Genomic DNA, 14,860 nt, shown 5'->3' with positions numbered 1-14,860 from the left:
CTTGTGATCGTGTCCTTACCCCACTCATGCTGGCGCTTACTTCCTATGTTCCCTGCTCCATGTTTTGTAAAGCCTTGTCCTAAGCAGGTAAATGGCAGCAGGACGCATTTGAGTTGCTGACTGTTTTTTCCTACTAAACATTAGATACGTAACTAACTAAAGTTACCTTAATGAGTCTCCTGAAATCGTCGCACATGCCACACTTCATGAAACACTGGTCAACAGGACTTGCTTGTGCACTGCTCCACGTCTTGTAGGTAGAAGATGGTTCCGTTTCATCCTGCTTTTATTTACATGTAGGCAGGTTGTGCTCCCTCTTGTGCGTGGTTGAGTTTGTGTGATCTTTTCACTCAGTGGCTTGCTGATCATGATGTGCTGACATTTTCTCATTAGGTATGGAAGATAAAGATGACCAGAGCAATGAGGAGGCACCTGAGACTATCAAACCCATAAGCAAAGACTTCAGCCAAACCCGGGGATTAGGAAGAACCACTGTTGCTAAGTGAGAGGGTGTGGGAGATGTGGAGGCAGGCTTGCTGGGGCAGCAGCCCCCGCAGCAGCACAGCCTGGCCCTGGGACGCAGTGGGAGGCAGCCACAGCGCACTGAGCAGGTGGAGGAATTCCTTACAGCAGCTCAGCACCAAGGAAGACAGAATGATCCTGTCTCCCCTGAGGATTCCAGTGAGCTGACGTCTTGTGCAGTCACAGATGTTGCAACTGCCTTGGAAGGGAGCGTAGGAAGTACCTCTGAGATGAAAAGTGGCCTCCACTCTGGTTCCATGAGTGTACAGGAGCGACCTGCCTCTTCTGGAAAGGCCACAGGAGGAGAGGACAAGGAAGACACCTCCGACAATGACAGTGACGGCCTGACTTTGAAGGAGCTTCAGAATGACCTTCGGAGAAAGCGAGAGCAAGAGCCACCTGACAGGCTCCTGAAAGGCATCCAGAATCACCTGAGAAAGAAGCGTCGGGAGGAGAATCCCACAGAAACTGTGCATGTCGAGGCAGGCACTACTGTCAAGAATGCTCTGCCCAGCAAGCAAGAGCCAGAGACTGTCCAGAGGGTTGTGTCCCAGGCAGTGACCGATGACCAAGAGAGTCAGCTGCAGAGGAGAATAGCTCAGCATGTTAAAGATGAAGAGAGCAGGGACTCGGGCAAGCCTAAGCCCGAATGTGAGCTGCACGACCCCAATACCCTGGACCGCATGTGTCTCCAGCCTCGTAAGACCAGGTAGGACATGGGAGGACAGAGATTGACTGCCCCAGCTTTAAAAGAAATCCAGGTGATGAAAATAGTGTCTATATTTGTTTTGATTTTCAATGTTACAAAGCTAGGCTGGATGAATAATTTGTTCATTCAAAAAAGGTGAACACATCATTATCAAAAAAGGAACAAAAGGCCCGCCTAGAGCCACCCCTCCCCTGTGGTAGCCACTGGACATGTGGCTGTTTACAGTCAAAGTGGTGAGCATGGGAGGAGGTGAGAAGCCCCTGCCCCCACCCAGCCATGTGCAGCCAGTGGCTGCCGACTAGACCACACGTGGTCTCAGGAATCTGTCAGAGAGCGCTCCCCTAGACTGTTCCTTGGGAGACAGCAGAGGGCCAGGTGCAGACTGTGGTTGAACCCCAGTGTGGACATGGGGGCAGCTCAGAATCTTCACTAGGCTTTGGTGTTACAGAATCTCTATTGGCTTGTTGGTGGGACAAAGGCATCACTGCTGTTTTGAGGAGACGTTTACTGAAGTAGTTAGGGTCCAATGCCTTGAAAGACTATAGCTGACTCCAGCCAAAAAAGGATAAACAAATTTAGTTGAATGTTAGTAAAATCAAGAGAGGGACATATGTGTTCTTTGTTCTATTCTCTGTACTTTTCTGTATATTTGCATTTTCTAAGTAACAGAATGTTAAAACCAATTTAACTTCTTAATTTGTTAAAAAGTTAGTGTTTGTCCCTCACATCCCATTCCTAATATTGCTATTTTATGATTTCGGATTTACGATTTGCTGTGACTGACGCGAAGGATGGTTTCGTGGCGATTGTGGGGGCGCTTCTCAGGCTCGAGGAAGGCTTTTGGAAAGGAACAGGGAAGGTTCTATCTGCCCAAACTGCACCATTCTGCAAGTGCAAGATGAGACTGATGCAGAAACTGCAGGTCATCAGGAAACTAAATTTAGACCTGGAGATGTTGATGACACGGATTTTAGAAGTATACAAACAGTGGAGCAAAAATCTAGTGAAGAACGAGGGATAAAGAGGAAAATTGAGAAAACTGCGGAAAGAAAAAACTCAAGCTTTGCCAGCCCGTGAGTATTTTGCCTACCGAGGTAAATATTAGGGGGTTGACCTTATGGATTCCAGACTTGCTATTTGTAGAAATATCAAGGCTAGGAAAGTTTCTGTCTTGGAATTAACTAATTTCTACCAGGACGGGTGGTGCTTCTGGAGTGGGGCCTCCTGAGCTCTGCTCCCATCTCCTGCCCACACCATCTGGACAAGCATTTCTACCTACCTCATTTACTGTTGTGGATTTAATTCTTAACAATTCATTTTTATTTCCATGTTCTTGATGTTACTTACATATTTTGTGTGTATTGGCAGCATTGTTTTTCAATTGCTGAAGTACATGTGCCCTCCTGTTCCCCCCCACATACCATCTCGAGCTGCCTCTTGGCTTCTTGTGCCATCTCAGTATGAGAAACCCTGAGTGGTGGTGATGCCTGCATCAGTCCGACCCTCACTTGTTCTTTTGCTCAGTGTATCATTTCTCTGCCTTGCAGCTCTTTCCTTGATTCTCCTTCCCACCTGTTTTTTATGCTCCTCTGGGGCTGTGACTCTTCATCGTATTCTGATGTTGAGGAGAGCTGTCACGTGCTGTCATAATCTCCATTCCAGTGCCCACGAGGGGGCGTGACTCAGAGCATGTTTCACCCTGGGTCTTCCTGAGTCCCTGGCCCACCCCTACCCTGGCAGCTTGTCCTCTAACAGGGGCCAACCGAGCAGGAAACTTTCAGGTTGCTATGTCTCAAAGTATCTCTGCCTCATGAACACTCTTGCACTGTGTTAGCTGCAAGGTGGAAATGTGCAAGGACTGAGCCATTTGAATAAATGTGCCATGAAATGGAAATATGACGTTCCTGTTAATATCACAGTCATTAAGAAAAATTAATGGGAAAATTATCTATTCCATGTCTTTATTGTCAATGTATTTGACTTAAGCCTATATAAAATTTTATTCTAAGTAAAAGAGATTCTATGGAGGGAAAATAACTATGTTAATTATTTAATTTGAGATATAAGTTTTCACTTAAGTACACTTGAGGGATGTGTTCATGTGTACTTAGTCTTCACCATCAAAACAGAAGCAACCAAGTGTACTTCTTGTGCTGTATTAGGTTTCTGATACTGTATAACACCTTACCACAAACTTAGCTTGGAACAACACATATTTATGGTCTCAGTTTCTGTAGTTCTCAAGCCTGAGCATGGCTTAGCTGGGCCCTCTGCTCAGGGTCTTAACAGGACTGCAGTCAATCAGAGGCTGAACAGGGGAAAGATCCCCTTCCAGAAACCTAGAAGGCTTCACGTTGTTCAGCATATAAGTATGTCTGATGCAATTTTTGTGGCATATTTATATAATACTTTTTGTTGTTCTGAAATTCAGATTTAGTTGTGTGTCCTGTGTATTATCCAGCAGCCTTACTCAGATCCTGACCTTGGTTGGCCCTCTCAGAACAGGGCAGCTTATTTCACAATCAGCAATGGAGTCTCTTCTCTTGGAGAAAGGCTAGTTTCTCTTAAGGGTTTTTGCCTGATGAAGTCAGGCCCTTTCTGGTTGTCTCATTTGGGGCCTTGATTACATCTCTGCACGTTGGTCCTATAGCAGAACCTCATTGTGGATATGAAATCTCATCATGTCCATGGACCTTGCTCACACTCAAGGGGGAGGGAATTATATGGAGCTTATGTACCAGAGGCAGGAGTCATGGGGGTCACCTTAGAGTTCTGTCCTCCACAGGTGGTGTGAAGGACAGTTAAAATGTGTCAGGGAAATACACTCATGTAGTTTGAATAAGTAAAGATAGGACTTTATTCATATGAAAAATATTGATATCTCAATTAAAAACAGTGAGCTTGGTACTCTACATAGTGATTTTACATGCACTTTAATGCTGGAATTGGCCAGCACACTGTCTGAAGCTCCCTGTTTTGCTCTGCAGGTGGTAGAGGCTCCAGGCCCCTCCAGGTGTACCCGCCCTGGGTGCTCCAGTGTGGTGCAGCCTGCTCTGGCCTACTGCAGCAAGGACAGTATTCTTAAACATGCTGCAGCTACTATGAAATGTCTAAGTTCAGGCAAAGAACAGAAGCCAAAATCTAAGGAAGAGATCAAGATGAACACCTAAGGAGAAGATCAAGATGAAGCCAGAAAAGCTCCGTCTTCCACAGTATAGTGTTCAGGTAAGCTAAGACCAGCGATTTGAACAATTGGAGCAAAATTTGTATAAAAGTGTTTCCCCCTCACGACTTAGTTTTTTTAAAAAATTTATTTGTAGAATGGTGGGGATGGCAGGTCAGATGTACTGCAGATAGTATCGCCTTTGCCTTTGTCTTCCACCTTTTCCACCTATTTTTTTCATTACCCATTAGCTGAAATTCAGTCATGTAAATGCAGTAAAGCAAAGGCAGGCAACTCGCTGCTGCATGGAGAACATAAGACTTCAGGACACTGGTAGCAGTCTTGACAGAAAAGTTGGTAGCCACCCGATGGAGTTTGTATAGAAAGTAGGCACACAGGGCAGTTGGGAAGGAGGTGAGCTCTGGAAAGGGCTATGTTCTTCATTTAGAGCAGTTCCAGGTTCACAGCAGTATTGGGCAGGAAGTAGAGGATTTCCCATGTATATCCCTGACCCACACATGTATAGCCTGTCAAAATTGCCTGACAAAGTGGTACATTTGTTACAGTTAATGAAACAGATTTACACATCATTATCATCCAAAGGTCATAGTTTACATTAGAGTTCACACATTTTTGTGTATTCTGTGGGTTTGGACAGATGTTTAATGATACATATCTACCATGGTACCATTGCAGACTTTCATTGCCCTGAAATCCTCTCTGCTCTGCCCACTCATCCATTCCTCCTCCATAACCTCTTGTAACCTCTGATCTTTTTACTGTCTCCATAGTTTACCTGTTTTTGTTTATTTACTTATTTTTTATTTTAGTTTTTGCTAAAAGAGAATATTTAATACAAATGCATATATCAGTAAAAAAGAAAGATCTCAAATCAACAGTTATCTTTGCACCTTAGGAAACTAGAAAATGAAGAGCAAACTAAGCCCAGACCTAGCAAAGAATGTAAATAATAAAAATGAGAGCAAAGGTAAAAGAAACAGACAATAGAAAAAATGTGGGGAAAATCAATGAAACTAAACGTTGGTACTTTGATGAAGTCCACAAAATTGGCAAACCGTGATCTAGATGGACAAAGAAAAACGAGAGAAGACTCAAATAACTAAAATCAGAAGTGAAAGAAGGGTCGTTACAACCAAATTTACAGAAATCCAAAGGGTTATAAGAGAATACTACGAATAATTGTTGGTCAACAAATTAGATCATCTAGATGAAATGAAGAAATTCCTACAAACACACCACCTACTAAAACTGAATTTTGTAAGAAGCAGTTTGAACAGAACTATGTCTAGTAAGATGGTGATTACCCTTTTTTGGATTGCTGGTGTAGGATTCCCTTGAGGATTTCTCACAGGGCTAGTGATGTGGTGGTAAACTCCCACAATTTTTGTCTGGAAAATACATGATTTCTCTCTCATTTCTGAGAGATAGCCTTGCTGAATATGGTATTCTTGGCTGACAGTTTCTTTCTTTTAGTATTTTCAATGTGTCATCCCACTTCCTTCTGGCCTGCAGAGTTACTGTTGAAAAGTCTGTTGTTACTCTGATAAGGGCTGTCTTATAGGTGACTTGATGCTTTTCTCTTGCTTCTTTTAAAATATTCTCTTTGTTTTTGAGCTTTGTCAGTTTGGCTATTGTGTGACTTGGAGAGGATTATTAGGGTGAATCTGTGTGGGATTTATGAGCTTACCGGGTTTGAAGGTCCATGTCTCTCTACCTGTTCCTGGGACGTTTACCATTATTATTTCATTGGATAGGTTTTCCATTTTTTTTTTTTTTTTTTTTTTTTTTTTTTTTTTTTGTTTTTGTTTGTTTCTTTGCCTGGGTAATTTTGAAAAGTCTATCTTCAAGATCAGAAATTATTTCTTCTGCTTGTTCTATCCTGCTGATTAAGGCTATTGGTTGTGTTATTTTGTTGAGTGACTCTTTTAGTTCCATGAGTTCTGGTCATTCTTTTGTAAGGTATTAATCTCTTTATAAATTTCCTCCCTTATATCCTAGATTTTTTCCTCATTTCATTTTGTTGTCTGAGTCTTCTCTTATCTCAGTGAGTTTCTTTAAGATTGTTGCTTGGAATTCCCTTTCAGTCCTTGCAAGGGTTTCTTGTTATATATAGGGTCTGGTATTTCAAAATTACTGTATTCTTTTGGTGGTGTCATTTTCTTGGATTTTGTTATTTCTAGTGTTTCTATGTTGATGTCTGGTCATCTGGTAGAGAATAGTTGCTTCTTCTATTACTCTGGAGTGGGCTTTGAAGAGAGGGATGTACTCTTCTTTCTCCAGACTCCACTGGTGCCTTTCCTTGTGTCAAAGCAGTCAAGTGTCTGGTGGGCTGCCTGGATGAGAGCTGTGCTACTGTGGTGGTCTTAAGCTGCTTTTGCAGCAGCCATGGCTGTGGTGGCCTGTAGAGGATTCATAAAGCAAATGTACCTCACAGGGCCTGATTTTCCAAAGCCTTGCAGTTTCAAATATTGACCTTGCAAAGGACAGGAAATTTCCCCTAGGGCATTGAGTCTCTGTTGCAGGATAAGAATCATAACACAGCAAGGCTGCTGGTTCTAAGACAGACAAGTTACTAATTGATATGTAAAGTTACTAAAAATCTGCTAGAGGGGAAAGGAATTTTGGGTAAATCAAGGCTTTGTTAGTGGATCACTTAATTGCCTAACAGAATGTCATCTGACTTGTTTTGACTGAATGTTACCAGCTTCTATTGTAAAACTTATAAAACTGAACTTAGCAAAACCCCACCTATGTCTCTTCCTGTAACTTCTTGGTCTGGAGAATAAATGCAGGAAGAGAAACCTGATTTTATTTCCTAAGTGGAAGGATGCCTTGTGCTTGAGGGTCCTGGAATATTAACCCCTTTCTGGGGCTTCTCACTGCTCAAAAGAGATGGGCTTTGAGTAATCTTTGGCGGCTCCATCACCCAGGGGAAAAGGGGTGACAGATCTGTGGGAGGCAAAGCAACAGTGGCCCACCCACGTGGAAGTGGTGTTTTGGTGTGCTTCATGCCTGCTTCCAGGCAGGAGATGCTGCCCTCGGTTCATGCCAAGGACTCCAGGCATGGCCTGCTTCAGGGTAGAGGAGGCTGCCCTTGGCTCCTGCCAAGATTGTCCTGTTTTGGTACTCTGTGGAATTTGGGGAGAATTCAAGCATGGCTGGAAATCACAGGTTCTTGTCTCAGGCCTGTCCTGGGGGTCAGATTGATGTTACATTTATGACAAGCAAAGTGTAACTAGCAGTGTTTGGAGAGTTTTCTTGAGTATTTTCAAGTACTTATGTAACTTTTGAGGTGACTTAATTTTTAAGGTTGGCAGTTTTGGATCATAGAACTGATGAAGAAGCATTTGCTGCTGCACCCAGGAGGAGAATGGCAGCACCAAGCATGCCTTGGGCTTGGCAGAGGATAAAGAAACATCATTTGTGCTCTTCTTGCATCCTGTGTCACTGCTCTTATACCTCAGCAAAGATCCCTCTGTGTCAGGGATCTTCTTGTCGCTCAAAAAGTTGGAATCCTGAATAAGAGGAAGGAGTGCTAAGGGTTTGCTGGATGTGCAAGATTGGCCAGACTGCTGCTGAGCAAATGTGGTGTGCAGACTCAGGGTGGATGACCCAAAGAAGAAATAGGATCATGACCTTTCTTTTTCAGTGAAATGAAGTGGACGTGTACTTTCTGGCCTTCTTAATGATTGGGGTTTTACTGATTATCCAGGGAGGTGTTAAAAGCTCTTCTCTGCAGAAGAGACAAGCTCCAGGAAAAAAAAAAAAGGCACAGTGAAGAAGGCGGTGGTGGCTTTTTCTAGGAGCAAATCCCTCAAGAAGGAGACAACTTGTGAAAGCAGCGTGCTGTCCTGGGCAAGCAACCACAATTACAGTGCAGTACAGCTGGAAAAGACTTCCACTGGCTCGCCGTCACTGTTGTGCAAATGTATGTATCACCTGGGGGCTGGCCTCCTGGACCCCTCCCACTCTTTCCAGATAGCCGCTTCCTGAGCCTGTCCAGGACTGGGGGTTGCAGTTGTGTTTTAATTCTTATCATAGACACTGGCTGCACCATCAGTGCTGGAAACTAATGCCCATGTCCAGGATGCCTCCTGACACTGGTCTATCTCTAGCTGGTTAGGACTTCCAGTCAGTGTTTTCCAAAAAGTTGTACAAACCTCCTTACTAAATGCTTCACCTTGATGATTAAGTTTTTTAATCTGTTTTTATTATCAGGCTCTTATAAGTATTTGTATTGTCTTCAGCAAAATCTGAGTATAGAGACTGTCCAGCATTTAAAATTCCTCATTTTCCAGACATCAGTCTTCTTACAGCCCCGTATAAAACTTTATTTTTCACACACGATCTGCTATCAACACATAAAATCAGCCCTTCTTTTTCTATGTTGTGGGAACCTCTGCAAATTAGTGTTGCATCTGATGTTCAACTGAGGTATGCTTCTCAGGAGTTAAATTTATCTCTGACTGTACAGGTGGGAGTTTTTTCATGTCCTACCCATATACCGCACACCCACATAACACGCATTTGAATGTTGAAGGGCATTTACAGCTGCTCCGTAGATCCCGCAGTGAGTGAGGGGTGTGCTTGCACACGTGGAACCGCAGGGTGTGCTCACTACAGGGAAAGTGCATAGAATTCTAAGTGTGACTGACTTCCTGGCTCATCTCTTGAGCTGTTATTAAAGATCAGACTATTGGAGGTCATACCCTGGCCTACATTTCAAATTAATGAAATGAAGGTATTTCAAACAGATTCATGAAACCCCAGATTAGATCATGCAGCTTTAGATCTCGTATCTCAGACTAATGCGGCACAGTTAAATTTTAGAAATTTGAATTAGACACATCAGGTACATTTTATCTATTATAAAACTATGCTCAAATCAGTTCTTATTTATGCTGCTCATAGTACATTTTTGCCTTTAAAATAGAACACCAAAAAGGTTAAGTAGCCCTAGATTTTCAGGATTACAAATGTGTTCTGTGTTTTCCTTTTTGTTGGCCTTTTAACACATCACTTGGCAGGGGGGTACTTGTGCAGGTAGGTGCTAGATCAAGTGTGGTATACACACACACAGATGTGCACAGACACACACACACACATAGATGCACACAGACACACACACACACACATACAATGTAACTCTTTTTGGTTGTGTAAACAGCCCAAGACCTAAGAAATGGAGTCGCAAGTAAATTGAGTTAACCAATTACTGTATTATAATGAATCTCTATACACCTTAGCTTGTTTGAGCTGAGAATTTCATGCTAGCAAATAGCACATCTCATGTGTTCGTCAAATTACAGCACCTCCACGAAACAGCGTTTTTACAGAGCTGATAAGCAGATGTAAACATAAGCATCACCTATCTGAATGGGTTGGGAGCAGTCACTTTTTAGTACTCTGCTAAAATGATTTAAGTTGATTATAGGCACTTAACAGTAAAGGAAAGAAAACCTGGTAAGGTAGAAATAACCACAGCAGAGATAATTCAGTTGATTCGTTTTAGTTCAGTTAGTTTTCCTCTGTGTCGGCCAGTATTGGAGAGCTGACCCTGAGACTCCAAGTGTGGGGGTTGAGGAGACTGTGCATTGGAGAAAGGAAAAGATGGGGAAATAATTTGCCCTAATCTCAATCTTATCATCTCCTACCTCACTCAACTTTTGAGGAGGGACAGGGATATATGGAAGCCGAGAAGATCAGTGAGGCTAATTTCTCTACTCATAGGTTTTCTCCTTTGGCCTTTCACACTTCTTCCATCAGCTCTTCACTGACACTGATATGGCCAATTAACCTTCCCAGCACTTCTCTATATCTCAAAATTGAAATTGATGGATATCCAAAATTTATAAGGGACATACATTTGAGCTGCTTCCTTCTGATCACCTTCTGTTTCCCCAGAAATGGCATCTTTCCAAAAGATGGTTGGGAGGAGAGAAGGGTCATGGGTAAAATAATCCAAATTCAATGTGCCTCTTCCTCTCTGTCCCATCAAACATCTCTTCGACTTTGTGGTAGCAGGGCACATCCTCTGGGTCCCGACAGGTACAGTGGGAGGGGGCAGCATGATCACAGATCATTGTAACTCTGCACGCCATGAAGACCCTTCCCTTCCTTTGCCTCCCTGGCTGGCTGCAGAGATGTTTTCGGGTGGTGGAGGTCTTGAGGCTGATGTGGGGTCCACTTCCAGTCTGTGCGACTGTGTACATTGTCAGAAGTCCTGTGGTGTAGAGCCGAGCATTGCTGCCGCTTGTGGAGGTGACCGTGACAACATCCTCTGCTTCCAAGAGGCTGGTGCTGCCCTCTGGGTGTGGGCACAGGTCCAGCTGCTCAGTGAACTGGGCCTTGCTGTGCATGAAGCTCTCTGCTGCTGCTTTAAGGAGGTGTGACCCATCAAACTAATGGCAGACTTCTCCACTGAAACCTTACATGCCAGAAGAAAATGAGATGATACATTAAAAATACTGAAAGTGAAAAACTTCCAGTCAAGAATTCTTTTTCCTTTTTTCTTTTATTATTATTATTATTATTATTATTATTATTATTATTATTATTATTATTATTATTATTATTATTATTATTATTATTATTATTATTATTATTATTATTATTATTATTATTATTATTATTATTATTATTATTATTATTATTATTATTATTATTATTATTATTATTATTATTATTATTATTATTATTATTATTATTATTATTATTATTATTATTATTATTATTATTATTATTATTATTATTATTATTATTATTATTATTATTATTATTATTATTATTATTATTATTATTATTATTATTATTATTATTATTATTATTATTATTATTATTATTATTATTATTATTATTATTATTATTATTATTATTATTATTATTATTATTATTATTATTATTATTATTATTATTATTATTATTATTATTATTTTTTTTTTTTACCAGTAAGGGGATCGCAACCCTCAGCACGGTGTTGTCCACACCATGCTCAACCAGCAAGCGCACCGGCCATCCCCATATAGGGTCTGAACCCACGGTCTCGGTGCTACCAGTGCTGCACTCTCCCAAGTGAGCCACAGGGCTGGCCCCCAGTCAAGAATTCTATACCCAACAAGGTTATCCTTCAGAAATGAGGGAAAGTAGTGTATTTCCCAGACAGACAAAAATTATGGGAGTTCACTACCACATGACCAGCCCTGCAAGAAATTCTCAAAGGAGCCCTGCATCCAGAAACTGCAAAATGATAATCACTCTCATGGATTTACAAGAAAGAGCAAAACCCACCATGAAAACCAAAACACTAACAAGAAAGAGAAAGAAGTTAAATCATGTCACCTCAAAAATCTAATTAACATCGAAGGTGAAAAATAAAAGGGGAAAAAAGGAACAAATGATATTTAAAACATCTAAATAAAAAAGCAATATAATGACAGGCAATAAAGCAACATTTACCAATAACCATAAATGCAAATGGACTAAACTCCCCATTAAGAAGACACAGATTGCCTGACTATAAAGAAGCTAGAACCAACTATCCGCTGTCTTCAAGAGACCCACCTTGCCTATAAAGAAACACAGACTAAAAGTGATGGGATGGAAAAAGATATACCACAAAAATGGAAACAAAAACTGAGCAGGAGTGGCTATTCTTCTATCAGATAAAATAGACTTCAAGCCAAAATCCATAAAAAGAGACAAAGAAGGTAATTAAATAATGATAAAGGGACCTTTCCAGTTAGAAGACATAACAATCATAAGTATGTATGCACCCAGCACTGGAGCACCCAGATGTAAAGCAAACACTCTTAGATCTAAAAAAAAAAAAGAGATAGACCCTAACACAGTAATATTGGGTGACCTGAACACCCCTCTCACAGCAATGGAAAGATCTTCCATGCCACAAATGAACAAAGAAACACAGGACTTAAACTTAACCGTAGAACAATTGGACCTGGCAGACATCTACAGAACATTTCATCCGACAACTAGAGAATACACATTTTTTTTCATCAGCACATGGAACATTCTCCAGGATAGACCACATGTGAGGTTACAAAACAGGTTTCAGCAAATTTTTCAAAACTGACATCATTCCTAGTAGCTTTTCTGACCACAATTGACTAAAACTGGAAATCAATTACAAGTGAATTTCTGGAAACTACTCCAGTGCATGAAAACTAAACAACAGCCTCCTGAATGACCTATGGGTCCAAGAAGAAATTAAAAAGGAAATCAAAAACGTTCTTGAAACTAATGAAAAAAGATGCATCCTACCAAAACCTGTGGGATACTGTAAAAGCAATACCGACAAGGCAATATATTGCAATAAATGCTTACATCAAAAGAATGGAAAAACTTCACATAAATGACCTAACGTTACACCTCAAAGAACCAGAACAACAACAATCCAATCATAAAAGTACTAGAGAGGGCCGGCCCGGTGGTGCACTGGATAGTGCACCACTTGGGAGGCGCGGCGGCGCTCCCGCCCGAGGGTTCGGATCCCACATGCGGACCGGTTCCCGCTCACTGGCTGAGCGAGGCGCGGGGGCGGCCCCGAGGGTTGCGGTCCCGTTGCCGGTCCCCGGTTCGGTGCGGGGGCAGCGCTGAGGGTTGCGATCTGTTGCCGGACATGGAAAAAAGACAAAAGACAAAAAAAAAAAAAAAAAAGAACTAGAGAGAAAGAAATAATTATCATCAGGGCAAAGTTAAATGAAATGGAGACCCAAAAAATGATACAAAGGATCAATGAAACAAAAAGTTGTTTTTTGAGAAGATAAATAAAATAGACAAACCATTAGGTTTGTCCACTTTCACCACACTTATTCAGCATAGTATTGAAAGCCCTAACCAGAGCAATCAAGCAAGACAAAAAATAAAGGGCATTCAGATTGGAAAGGACAAAGTCAAAGTGTCCCTGTTTGCAGATGACATGATCTTATAGATAGAAAACCTAAAGACTACCAGAACGCTCTCATAGCTGACTAACAATTTTAATAATTTTGCGGGGTACAAAATCAACACCCACAGATCAGGAGCATTTTTATACTCCAATAATGAACTAGCAGAAAAAGAAACCAAGAAAGCAAGCCCATTTACAATAGTCATGCCAAAAATAAAATACCTAGGAATCAATTTAACCAAGGAGGTGAAAGATCTCTACAATGAGAACTACAAAACACTACTGAAAGAAATTAAAGAGCACACAAAAATAGTGGAAAGACATAGCAGGCTCTGGTATGGGAAGAATTAACATCGTGAAAATATCCTTTCTACCCAAAGCAATCTACAAATTCAATGCAATCTCCATCAAAATATCAACAACTTTCTTCACAGAAATAGAAAAAGCAATGCTAACATTCATATGGAATACGAAAAGATCCTGAATACCCAAAGCAATTTTGAGCTTAAAAGGGCCCCAAAAAACAGAAAAGCTGGAGGCATGTCACTACCAAATTTCAAATTATATTACAATGCTCAAAACAGCATGGTAATGGCTTAGAAACAGATACTCAGATCAATGGAACAGGATAGAAAACACAGGAATAATCAATTTACATACTTACAGCCAACCGATCTTTGACAAAGTCAACCAGAACATACTCTGTGGAAAAGACAGCCTCCTCAGCAAATAAATGGTGCTTGGAAAACTGGACATCCATATGCAGAAGAATAAAAGTGGACCAGTATCTCACCATATGCCAAAATTGACTCGAAATGGATGAAAGACCAGAGTATAAGACCCCAAACCATTACATGACTGAAGGAAAACAGAGGGGAAACACTCCAGGAAGTAGGAGGGGGCAAAGGCTTTATGAATAAGAACCGAAAACCCACAAGCAACAATATAAAAACTAAACAAATGAGCTAATGTCAAACTAAGAAGCTTCTGCACAGCAAAGGAAACAATCAACAGAGCAGAAAGGCAACCTAAAAAATGGGAGAAAATGACAGCGATTGGTGGGCAGGGGGCCGTGCCTGGGCCGGCGGGGAGCGGATTGGTCGGAAAGTAGGTTAGTGGTGCGACATTTAGGGAAGGCAGAAAGTAGGTCAGGGACGGAGGTGCCTGTTTACCTGCGCCGGACTCACCGCCGCCGCCGCCGTGGGATCCGAGTGCGGGCGCGGGCGCTCCCGGCAAGCGACGGTGGTGCTGCCTAGAGTACATGCTTTTGGATCCAAGCTTCACTTTTCAAATGTGGAATCCTAGGCCTTTGTTGTTTTGATTCAAAAATGGTGACGGGTCTGGAGCGCCCGCGTCAGGAAACAGCGCGATCCTGAGAGCTGTGTGCTGTGATACCAGAGTATTGACTGCATTTCCAAGAGCAACAAAGGATGAATAAATCTTTCAACAACGATCCTACATTGACAAATAAGTGGCAGCGGGTTCGAGGTTTTGGAGCCGACACGGAGAAGGACTCCTGGGGGTGCCCAGGCCCGGCTGC

The 14,860-nt window shown here is 41.7% G+C and overlaps 1 pseudogene; it reads left to right on the top strand.

The window, feature by feature from the left end:
- The first annotated feature begins 395 nt into the window (after positions 1-395).
- On the top strand, positions 396-8,601 carry LOC103595768 (annotated as a pseudogene).
- Positions 8,602-14,860: the final 6,259 nt, after the last annotated feature.

Source organism: Galeopterus variegatus, unplaced genomic scaffold (genome assembly GCF_000696425.1).
Source record: "Galeopterus variegatus unplaced genomic scaffold, G_variegatus-3.0.2 Scaffold1841, whole genome shotgun sequence".
In the NCBI taxonomy this organism is placed as follows: Eukaryota; Metazoa; Chordata; class Mammalia; order Dermoptera; family Cynocephalidae; genus Galeopterus; species Galeopterus variegatus.
This window is presented reverse-complemented; position numbering and strand designations above follow the sequence as displayed.